Raw genomic sequence first — 11,574 nt, forward strand, 5'->3', positions numbered from 1 at the left:
GGGATCTGGAGGGAGTCATCCAAACTTCAGAAACCTGATTTTTATCACCAGTGACATAGAAATGATAGCATGAGTGCTGTTGATGCCAAGGGGGCCCCAACCTCTGCGGATGTGCTGGAAACAGAGGGGATCGATTGTGCTAGGCTGTTAGGAGAAGGACAAATGAGTGGCAAGAGATGCTGGTCCTGGCGGGGTCTACTAGTCTGTGTTCTCTGGAGAAATGGAACCAATAAGATATATTCTTTGTCTTAAAAATTATTCTTATTAATATATTCTTTTGATTATAAGTGCAATACCTGCTAATGTAGGATATTAGTAAAATACCATAGAAGTAGAGAAAAATAAAATCACCTGCAAATCCCTCATCCAGAAATGCTCATCTTTTTATATCGTGGTGTATTTTCTTCTGGCCTTTACTTATGAAAAATTAATTTTGATGCCACATAAATGGTTCTACAGAAGTATTGCTGGAAGTTTACATTTAGCAATTTTATAGCTCATGGCTTTAAGTTTGAAATACACACACACACATATTTGTGGGGGAGAGAGTGAGAGAAACTTATTTTTAGGAATTGGCTCCTATGATTGCGGGCCTGGCAAATCTGAAATTTGCAGGGTAGGCCAGCAGGCTGGAAACCAGGAAAGAGTTGATGTTGCCGTCAGTCCGCAGACCGTCTGGGGGTGGATTCCTTCTTCCTGTGGGAGGTCAGTCTTTGCTTTGTGGACCTTCAACTGTTTTGATGAGGCCCACCCACACTGTAGAGAATCAATCTGCTTTACTCCAAGTATACTGATTTGAATGTTAATGTCATCTACAACTGTCTTCACAGCAACATCTAGAGCAGTGTTTGACCAAACATTTGGGTGCCGTAATTAACCTTCCAGCCCAGGCTGCAGATGGCTGGCCCAGAAGCTCTACCTTGATGGTTTAGTTGGAAAATCAGACATGGTTGGGGGTGGGGAGCAGTTCTTGAGAAGAAGAAGGGCCTTTCTATTCCAGCCACTTCACACTGGTGCATTTGTTAACAGACGTTGGTAGAAGCCCTTGTCAGCACATTACCTGTACAGAGCCTCCCTGAGCTCGTGGGGCTCTGCAAGAAAGTCCTGAATGGACCCCCGGAATGTGCACAGTGAGTCCTAACTCTCCAGGAAGGAGTTCTTGGAGGCGGTTCCACCCCAGGCCATCTGAGGACTGAGAAATCAGAGGTAGCTGACTGGCTTTCACTCAAGTGTCCTGGGGGAGTTTCCTAATTGCTCACCTCCAAGTCTTCATAGGAGAGTAGGAGACCAACTGACAGAGGAGGGCTGGCTGAGGCTCTGTCCTTGGGTGAAGCCTCTGTTCTTCTGGATGCTTTGCTTTAGGGCAGAGGCTATTCAGGGAGAACTCCTGGGTTTGATTAACAAGAGATGTTTATCCTTAAAGAAATTCACCCCTGCATCCCACCCACTTTCTAGTTATCACTTAAGAACCACTTTATTTTTAATATCTTAATGACTTTTTATCACATATTTGCCCATAAGAATATCATATGACACAAATATTTTTCTACGTTTCATTTTATCTATTATGTATTATTTTTTTTTTCTTGGTGGACATGTATATCCTGCTACATTTTTCAGTTTAAAACCACAAGGTATAACATTGCTAAATGCTACCTCCAGCAGCACTTGTATGGAAATAGTTATGTGACATCAGAATTAACTTTTCATAAGTAAAGGCTAGAAGAAAATACACCCACAATGTAAAAAAATGGTCATTTCTGGGTGAGGGGATTGCAGATGATTTTATCTATTTCGTTATACTTTTAGTGTATTTTATTAACATTGTACATTAGAACGTATTATATGCATAATTAAAATATGTAATAAAGGATTTTTAAAGACGAATAATAAAATTGCATTACAAACAGATATGATCCATGTAATAGGATCTTTCAGAATTTAATACAGCAGAGATTTCAATAATTTGCTAAGCTTGTCTGACCCATCCTGATATTTGGGAACCAGACAAGCAATTATTTGCAAGGCTCTAGTGATAGAAAGATGAAGAAGTATCAAAATCTGGGGTGGACCAGGGGCACCTGGGTGGCTCAGTCGGTTAAGTGCCTTCAGCTCAGATCATGGTCCTGGGGTGCTGGGATCGAGCCCCACATCGGGCTTTCTGCTTAGTGGGGAGCCTGCTTCTCTCTCTTCTTCTGCCTGCCCCTCTGCCTGCTTGTGTTCTTTCTCTATCTGTGTCAAATAAATAAATAAAATGTTAAAAAAAAATCTGGGGTGGACCACATTCTACTTGTCTTGATGGGCTGATTTTACCTTTTGTACATGCTAAGCTTCGGCGAACCTCCTTGGGTCGGTGTCAGAAGCCGCCCAGACCCATGCTGTCCAACCTCATTCAGGGTCAGCATGGAGTGGCGGTGGTGTCTCTAAACCCACTGACCCCTAAAGCCTACAGTCTGGGTCACACAGTGAGGCAGACAGGACATCCCATGTTCTGAGCCCAAAAGTCTCATCTCAACCATACCTCTTTCATCCTTTCTATTGGAATTATTCTTCCTTGCATGTGTATGGATTTTATTTATTCTTCTATTCTAGAATTCATCGTGCTTTGATTTGTTACTTTAATTTGGTGATGTCTTGTGTCCTTAATATGCTATAAACCATCTGAGGACAAGGACCATGCTAATTTCTTCCCGTAATCTCTGGAATTGCTAGCACCTTGCTTCGCAGTCAATGTTACTCCACACTGATGTTTCTATGATGTCATTCTGGATGACTGGATTCCTTGGCTGATGTCTCACCAATATCAGGACTAAACACAAAGGCTCAGGGTATCTGTTAGACATTTCTGTGGTGCTGACCCTGAGGAGTAGGGTCAAGGACGCTGCCTACGAACCTGGCTTTGTCAAGACCTACAAGCCAACGTGACTGGATGAGGTCACTCTTCCAGACTGAAACATCTAGCCTCTTTATTTTTAAATTCAATTGAGAAGAGTGGTCAATTTAGAAATTAAAATGGATTCCAGCCATAAGGGACCAGTTAAGTCTTTTAAATAAATTATCCACAAGATCCGAGCCAATAAGAGGAAAAGCAGTGTGAGCTCTATAAAGCCGCCCAGGAACATTTAGAAATGAAATTTACTCTCTTTGACATAAAGGAAATCCAGACTCTGGTTCTCATTCACTCGATAGGGCTGTGTCACACAAGAGAGTGCTCAAGAACAAGGAAGGATGGGGCACGAATAAAAATATTCATGGGAGTGGTCAGGACTTACACAGCTCACACTATGTGGCATTCAATTATCTTTTGATATCTCGCTCGTTACCCCCTTCTCAAGATAATGAAGCTCCGAGCTTTTTGTCTGCCCAAACACCCTTTGTCCTAAAATTCAAATGCTGGTTAGAAGTCATTGAGATTCCTTGGATTTTTATTAAGATTTTCCATTTTCTTAGAAATGATTTCCAGGCATCAAAGCTTCTGGAAAGGGTGTGGAAATCAGATTTTATACATTGAGCTCACCTGATATAACAATTAAGTTACATGTTTATGTTAAAAGGCACTTGCATGTGGGACCTTAGGCTTCTGCTGGGAGGCTCAGGTTTGGAAAGAGGGCAGATAACCTCGTGAACATAAAAGGTGATATGGAGGAGGAACGGAGCCACTGCCGACCATCAGGACAATGGCATGGAAATTGGAGAGGATTATTTAAGGGCTGTTTAGGTTTTCAGACAGCAAGGAGAAAGAGTCCTCCAGAGTCTCAGACCCGACGGCTACTTGGCGACTTTTCAGGCTGGTGGATTGGAAATTGTGTCCTCAGCTGCCAAGGACAGTGAGTTCGAATTCTTCGTGTTGTCTGGATTTGAAGGCAAGTGCCAGAGAGGGTCTGACATGGGGAGACTGACGATGGAGCCAGCGAGGGGGTGTTACCTAACTACGAATGTTCTGGAAATTCACTTCTTTTCATATGAACCATTCTCTCTCCGTTGCAAGGAACCAAACAAGGCACAACCTGGGTGGCAGTGTGTGCTCCCGAGGCCAAAGGAGGTGCTGAGCTGTGGGACAGAGTTCTTGTCCTTCATTCTCCACAGAGAACAGATGCCAGGAAGACAAAGTAGTAAAACGAAAACTCCTCCCCAGACTGCAGGAGACTTACTAGCACTTCTTTTATAAACAGAGGACTGATTCTCTGAGCCCAACTTCCGGAGTGTTGGCAGCGAAGCCTGAAATTTTCTAAATTATTCTGGGGATGGTACGTCATGGCTATAAATGTTCTAAAGTGCAGTCTTCATTAGAGCTATGAACCAGTCCAACTTTTTTTGAACATACAGATCATCTAAAGAGTTAACAACTACACTAGTTGAGACTTACTCAAATAATATTCTTTCTGAGCCCTACATGAGTGTAGAAAAAGTAGCAGGTACTATGGATGGTCTGTGAAGGCCTGTTTCCCTACACTGGTGTGAAGAGGAATTATTTGTGTACAGACACTAGAGGATTTGGGCAAATTGTAAGGGGTGCTCATATTTTTGATGCAGATGGCAAATGGCAAAATCTGATAGTGACAGACATCCAGTGGAGTCTGTGTGTGTGTGTGTGTGTGTGTGTGTGTGTGTGCGCACATTAGAGCTTTGGCGGGGAGTGAGGAGGCTTGGGACCAAACCACCAGCGAGGCTCAGGCTTCAAAGATGGCAGAGGAGTTTATATGATGATTGTATGTACATGCATGTGTGTATGTATGCGTTCATGTTCTCTCTCTCTCTCTCTCTCTCACACACACACACACACACACACACACACAAACTCTAGTGACTTATTGCTTTGTTTATTGTCATGCTAACTACCCTCAGCAGTGTGGTCCTCCCCAAAGCTCAAGACCCAGAATAACTGATCTCATGCACCTTGCACTTGGGTCAGCATTTATGAGGAGGTGGGGCTTCATGTTCATCGTCACCCCTTTTTTGCCAGTACTTACCATCTTGCCTTCTTGAGTTCCTCACGGAGTCAGATCTCAAAAGGAGAGTGGACCCCAGAGCATGTTATTTAAGCCAGAGGGGCAACCTGAATGGTTGGCCTTAATTGTTGGAATGGAACAAGAGAAGGGATTTTAAATGAAAAAGCTAAGAGCTCGGAGGGGGAGACGAACCATGAGAGACGATGGACTCTGAAAAACAAACTGAGGGTTCTAGAGGGGAGGGGATGGGAGGATGGGTTAGGCTGGTGATGGGCATTAAAGAGGGCACGTTCTGCATGGAGCACTGGGTGTTATATGCAAACAATGAATCATGGAACACTACATCAAAAACTAACGATGTGATGTATGGTGATTAACATAACATAATTAAAAAAAAAAGAAAAAAGAGAACAGGGATGTTGACATTTTGATTCTTACTCTAAATTTAACTTTCTCAATTATTGCTTTAGGGAAATGGAAATTACTGTAGTTGGGGGTAATGGATACAGCAAAGTGTGCAAATTTTGCCCAATTTATAAACCCAGGTTTATGGTAATAATGACCTCAATTTTTTTCTTATTCTCTGCATTCTCTGAGTAAGGGTGGGGAGTTGCGCTTGGCTTTGACATTTAATATTAGGCTGATCTTAGCAGTCCATTTTCTTCCCTTCTATCTACACAGGTGCACACACACACGCACAGACATGTGTGCACACGCCTACACACACTTTCTATTATTCTTTAGGCGCAGGTAGAGGTCTGGGATGAAGTTCCAGAGATAACACTAGTTCAAGCCCCTGCCTCAGGCAACACTGGCCAGCCACATAACAATGATGGCCGTAAATCCCGGCAGTGGGGAGTTCAAGGACTGAGTTCCGCTGGTGGCCTGTGCTTGCACTTAGTCATAGGGACACAGAGTTTTCCTGAAAGTTGAACAAATTTCCTTTGTATCTGATGCAGATTTACATTATTCAGGGTCTTTGTTTAAAGATAATTAAAATAAATTCTGTTGTGAGAGGTGGAGGTTCTCAAAATCTTTCAGCCTGTCTGTGGATAAACTTACCAGACTGCAAATGCCAGGCAGACTCAGGCTGGCCATAGCGGAAGACGCTGTGATGATCTTTGCAAAGCATATTTCCGCCGCACCCTCCAGGTTCTTATTAAATAAGACTGTGTTATATACTTTCTTGGCTTATTCTTCTAAGATGTGTCTTACTTGCTTCTTTAGTTCTCTACTATTTTCTCTTTCTAATATTTGCTTAGTTCAGTGCTTGGCAAAAAATGGCATTTAATGAATATTTGTGGGATGGATTAATGAATATACCTCAGCATTTCACAACTGCTGTTAATGGATGTTATGCAGAAATTCGGTTCCACTGTCAAATTAACTTAAGATATCAGAATAAAACAAAGCTGAATAGGTTCCTTTTCTATAGGATCTGTCAGAGCGTAAAATGTCAATGCACATCGTGTAGAGGTAAGGGGAGGATGGGGTTTGCTGGAGCTTCTTAGAATAGTGCTGGGTATAAAATGTATGTGTGTGTGTGTGTTGTTGTTGTTACTGCTGATATTATTGTTATTACGGTTGTCTTTGGAGCGCTTTTTCATAGAATTTCTTAGGACTAGAATTCCACTAGAACATCCTTTTGGGGAAGGCTGACCTACCCTCTCTTTGTATTAAGGGGACTCATTGATTCATATGACATTAATTAGAAATTTAAAATAACTCATTGGGGCTAATCTGACGTTAATCTTTCCACCATTTATAACAATGTAGTTTGCTGGGAAATCAATTTGGCAAAACAAACGTCAGCGAGAAAGCTTAATTTTAAGCAACAGAATCTTGGAAGCACCCAGCGGCACTTTGGAAGCACCCAAGTATTTGCTTAAAAGTGTAAGCATGCCAGGGACAGCTAAGAAGCCTGCCTGAAGGAAAATAAAAAATAAAATGAGAAAAAGACCACCTGGACCCCCTTTCTGGCACCACTGCATTATCTTCATTTCCTTTCTTAAGATTTTATTTATTTATTTGACAGAGAGAGACACAGCGAGAGAGGGAACACAAGCAGGGGGAGTGGGAGAGGGAGAAGCAGGCTTCCCGCCGAGCAGGGAGCCTGATGCGGGGCTCGATCCCAGGACGCTGGGATCATGACCTGAGCCGAAGGCAGATGCTTAACGACTGAGCCACCTAGGCACCCTCTGTATTTAAAATCAGGATGCCATGTTTGTGGTTCTGTCCGTGGGAACTAGTGATACAGCTCCCTAAAGTTCTTGTTTTTACACTGAGTTGTGTCAGTATTAAATCTCATTGTGGTTTTAAGGCTGATTTGTCATTCATCAAGTTCCCTTTGGATCCTTTCTTGTGTCCCAACCTGTGAGCTTGCTGCTCTTCCAAGCATCGGTCGACTCCTTGTCCTGGCCAGCCATTCCCACAGGAGTGCAGGGTGAGAGCCACGATCGCCCCCTCCCTGTCCTCCCCAGGCCATCATGACTTTGCCATGTCCCCCCAGGCTCAGGAGAGCCTTTCTGAGATTCCTAGACTATCACCTTTCTGTGTTGTTTCCAAAATCAACATTCTTCCCGAAGCCCTAACAGATGGTGCCCATTGTTGACCCTATTTCTATGTAGCAAGTCATTGTCAGAGAAGGAGCTAGAAGGGATCCGACAGGATTTTCTCCCACGTTACAATCATGATTCTCAGCCTGCATTCCCAAAGGAACCCTTATTTGGGATAAATTCTAATATTTAATCAAACATCAAACTTTCATTTACTGGTCAGTAATTACCACTAATGAGGTCTTCCTCCATCCCTTTCTTCTTTCCTTCCCTCCCTCCCTCTCTTCCCTCCCTCTCCCCCCCTTTCCTCCTCTCTTACTTCCTTTATTCATCGGGCCCAAGTTTGCCCATTCCCAGGCCCTGGGAAACTTCCCTGTGTCCATGTCAAATATAATAGCTGATGGCTCTTCAGTAGCATTTGCCGATCTGCCAACCAATGCGTGACTTTCCAGACTGCCTTTGGTGTTCTAATAAATCTGGCCAGAGAGAAGTGTCCGTTGTACTCTGGATTTATGACTAGTAGCCCCAAAGAAAGTTACAAATTCATAAACACACATTTCTAAGTAGGGTTTTCACACTGATTTTCTCTTGTCAACTTTAAGAAAAAAATATTTAAAGTTGAGTTTATTACAGCTTGTGAGGAGTTGGAAAAGGACTCAAGACAAATATTTTTGGGCTGAGAACATGTGTGAGGTCACTGTGCCCTCACAGTCTTCTCCTGGTAATGCTGCTGGTAATAGGAGACGGAAATCTGCAGTCTATTCCTGGAACCTCCTCTGACTCATCCTGTTATCCGGGGACGATTCTTATTATTTCTGCATTACTCTTCCATCTGTAAAATGTGGATACACGTTAATGCTCTAACCTTCAAGCATCCTTGAGTCTGGGGTGTTCTGCTGGGATCTGTACCCTTCAGCAACTTCCGGGAAGCCACATTTGGAAGAGCGGCCAGGGGCCAGCTAGCCCAGGCATGGAAGGAAGTGGAGGGGTCACGATCTTGGCGGCAAGTCTGGGGTCATTGCAGAGGTGAGGGGATGTTCATCAGGCTACACCCAGAAGGCCTGAAACACCTCCCAAGTTTAGGATCTGGGACATATGCCAAGTCATCAGTTGCATAATTTTTATAATGGCTTAGAGATGCTGAGGACATAGACACTTTGAAGCTTTTATAGGGTAATAGTTTGCTTTGACTTAATGAAACATGGGCGGACAGGAAAGGGCTTGGGAGTGGGCATCACCAGCGACAGAAATCCAGGTATGCATGCTCAGGTATTCGAGATCAGCCAAGCTGATTTCTTTATGCAAAGTCCTGGGTGTTTACCAGGGGTGTCCCTCTGCAGTTGTCGTAACTGTGGTTGTGTTGAATACTGTGAGTGAGAATGTTGGACGTCTATCGAAGCAGGGACAATGAGAAGGCTCTTGGGAAACATCACTTCTGGCTGGAAGGGTGGGGACAGGCATATGGACGTTTGTCCCATGGCACATGATTAGACATCATTGGCAGTGACTGGCTTTCATGATATGCAGCAAGTTTACAAGCAAACCATTCAATGACGCTGATAAGGACACTAGAATATTCTGTAGCTTCAGCGTATGTGACCAGACCTTATGGCAGTATCTGCTCGGGAAGTGAATGATTTTATAACGCCTGCAAAAGAATAAAGAAGTTTATGATTTAACAACGGCTCTTTATCTTTCCAGTTAATCCACTTAACTAAGAAATGAGAGAGAGATAAAATCACCATTTGTTCTGTTTGTTGTATTTCAGGAAGGAGCTGATTGAATGCAAGTCCAGGACTGAATCCTTGTTAAAGGGATGAGGACAGAGGATTCATCTCCAGGGCCCAAGTACTTGTTCTGAGCAAATGATATACTATAATTAAGCACTAATATATGAAGCACCCAGAGTTTAAAATGATTTTCGCCAATTAATTCTGATTAGCATGTGAAGACCATAAGGGCAAGAATCATTATCCACTCAAGCAGTCCAGAGAGGCTGCTGCAGGCCACAGGGTCACCTTGTACACCTGCCCAGACCCTCTGGGTCCCTCCTCCTGCAGAGCCGTCAGAGCCTGAGGATGCACAGAGACGCATGGGGCTTCCGACTGTACCTCGCACCGAGGGGAACGTGACGCTGGGACTGAGCCCTGCACAGTAACAGAAGTCCCTAGGAAGCCTCGCTCTTCCTTCTCTCTTCTGGAAGCCTTCTGTGGGAGGTTTAGTAACAATGCTGCTATGCACTGAAAGCCGGCTGTGTACCGAGTAACAAGAAAACCCCGCTACGTATCGTTGGCTCAGTAGCCCTGGGACACAGGTAGCATTAAAACCCGGGTGGTGTATTACGTGCAGCAGGTAAGCGTGGGCCCTCGGAGCCAGATCAGCTGGATTCAAATCCCAGCTCCGCCAGCTCTGGGCTGTGACTTTGGGCACGTTTCTTGGGTCCCAGGTCCTCAGCTATAAAATGGGGATCGTAGAAGCTCCCCGTCTCATAGGGCTGTTATCATGATGAAATTGTATCATAAATGTCAAGTGCTTAGCTTACTACCGGATGGTAACTTTTTAATAGGGGCAGATAGCATGACTGGCTGAGCTCTTTAAGAACAGGAATTCAGAGAGGAACGAGCTTCTGTAATGCTGGCGCCCTCAGCTCAGTCAGGGAGCTTCCCAAGGAGGGTTTGTAGACAGGCTTGACTTCATGTTGGTGGCTACTGTGGGGTCCAGCATAGGCGGAAGCTATCCGCAGCCATTTGAAGTGTCTGCAACGTCTTACAGGACACTCAGCTACGTGAAGTTCCCGTGGGTAGGGGGAGCTGAGTGCCAAGCGATATGGGTTGCATCTGGACCGATCCGACTTTGGCTGGAACTAGACTTGCTTTAGGGACTTCGGGTAAAGATGGACAAGATGTCATTGACACAGACCCTGGCTTGCCACTTCTTGGACCCTTAGTTCCACATGTGTGCACGTGATTTATTAAGTCTGTAATGCAATCAGGGTTCGTTAGAGTAAATAACATCCATTTCAATTTCTGCTGAAGAATGACCTTCTGTTGTACTAACAGATGCTGCCCGGAGCGTCGGCTCATATATCTCCAGGTACTAGGGAGGTGCCGCGTGCATCCCCGAAGGATAACGCCCCGCAACATGGATGAGCTGAGTGGCAGTGGGTAAGAAGCGGGCAGGAAGGAATGTGTGAAATGCAGCTGCTTTATTGGGGCAATTTTCCCTTTAGTTGAGTTACCTGCAGAGGCTTTTCAAGTTGAGCAAAAAGACAAAATGAAATCCAATATGCTTTGGGACAAACAGGGATACTAATTAAGTATTTCTTTCTTAGTAGAAACATTCTGATTGTAAGAGGAATGGAGGCTCGCGGAAGAACACTGAAGAAAAATTAGAATTATAAAAAGAATAAACAGATTCTTCTGATATTATTTTTCTTCTAATATTATTGGAAGAGTTTCTTCTAATATTATTTTAATGGGTGTATACGCATATACATTTATGGGGGTGTAAACAGGGACTATGCAATGTGAAGAAATTTGCATCTTTCTTTTTTATACATAGCGCATATTGTAAACGTTTCTTCATGTCATTCGAGAATTTAAAAAACATGGCTTTCGATGCTTCCTCACATTCCATTATATATTGGAGTGTGACCTAGAAAATCAGTTTCAATAAGTTTCTTTAAATTTTTCACTATGATAAGTAATGTGGCAATGAGCATCCTTTTCTATAAATCTTTGATTGTGTGTCCCTTAGCCATTCGCTTTCCTCCATTCCCAGCCCTGCCTCCTGTGCAAGCCACTGTCGGCACTTGCTTCTTCTCGGAAGTCCCTGCTTCCATCCTGGCCAGCACCACCTAGCAGCCAGCATCGTCGTTCAAAGATGTGAATCAGATTACGTCCATCTGCTTAGCCTGTTCTACATGCCTTCTCATCACCTGAGACAAAATCCACACTTCCTACCCTGGCTCACGGAGCGCACTATTGCTGCTTTGTCTCTGTTCCAGCCTTCTGCAAACAGTCAAGGTCATTCCCGCCTCGGGGTCCTGTGCTAGCTCATCCTTCCTCCAG

This window comes from Leptonychotes weddellii, chromosome 8 (assembly GCF_054177405.1).
Source record: "Leptonychotes weddellii isolate Sample4059 chromosome 8, ASM5417740v2, whole genome shotgun sequence".
NCBI classification, from domain to species: Eukaryota; Metazoa; Chordata; class Mammalia; order Carnivora; family Phocidae; genus Leptonychotes; species Leptonychotes weddellii.